Genomic DNA, 1,281 nt, shown 5'->3' on the forward strand with positions numbered 1-1,281 from the left:
TAGGTTCCGTTTCTTACACACTCTCTCAAACTCATCCACCAAGCCTTGCAGCTCCCCTTCGTCTTCACTCAACAACACAGTATCATCTGCAAACAACAGTACAGGGAGTTTCCAAACACTATCCTCTCTCACCAGGGCCACTCCAACATCCACTACCCTACCTTGTACCTCTTTTATTACCCCATCCATGTACAGATTGAACAACCATGGAGACATGACACATCCCTGTTTCAAACCAACTTTCAAAGAGAAAAATTCACTTAGTTCACCATCCACACGCACTGCAGCCTTCGCACCATCGTACATACTCTTCACAGCATTCAACAACTTCCCATCTACTCCATATATTCTTAACACTTTCCACAATCCTTGTCTATCCACCCTGTCATATGCTTTCTCCAAATCCATGAAAGCCGCATACAACTTCTTTCCCTTCTCTAGAAACTTTTCCACTAAAGATCTAAGAATGAATATCTGATCTACACAACCTCTTCCCTTCCTAAAGCCTCCCTGTTCTTCTCCAACTAATTTCTCTGTTCTTTCTCTAACTCTGTCTATAAGTATCCTACCATACACTTTTCCTATTATACTAAGAAGACAAATGCCCCTATGATTACCACACACTTCTTTTTCCCCTTTTCCTTTGTACAAGGGAATAATTATACCTGACTTCCAATCCTCCGGGACTCTACCTTCCTCCCAGGCCAATCTGCACATCTTCCACATCCATTCTACTACTATCTCTCCCCCATGCTTCAGCATTTCACCACACACTCCATCAATTCCTGGGGCTTTCCCTGATTTAACTTTCTTCATTGCTTCCACAACTTCTATCCTACTGATTTCTTCCTGTCTTCTCACCTCCCTCCTTCTCCCAGCCATTCCCCAGCCACTTATACTCGCATTACTTCCATCCTCTACGTTCAACAATTCCTTAAAGTGTTCTCTCCATCTGCTCACTTTTTCTCCCTTCTCCACTAGTAATCTACCATTTTTATCTTTCACTCCCCTGCTAACTTCACTTCCACCCTGTCTTACTCTTTTCACCTCTCTCCAGAACATTTTCTTACAGTCCCTCCACTTTACACTCAAATTCCTTCCAAATTCCTCATCCACTCTCTTCTTACTCTCTCTTACTAATCTTTTCACCTCTCTCTTCCTTTCCACATATAACTCTCTCTTCCGCCTCTCAACTTCTTCCACGCCCCTATTTCTCACCCATTCATTGTATGCTTTCTTCTTTCTTCTTTTGTAGTATTTTAGTTATTTCAGATTTTTAAA

The sequence above is a fragment of the Coenobita brevimanus genome, chromosome 6 (assembly GCF_032717465.1).
Source record: "Coenobita brevimanus isolate Jiangsu-jjx chromosome 6, ASM3271746v2, whole genome shotgun sequence".
Classification (NCBI taxonomy): Eukaryota; Metazoa; Arthropoda; class Malacostraca; order Decapoda; family Coenobitidae; genus Coenobita; species Coenobita brevimanus.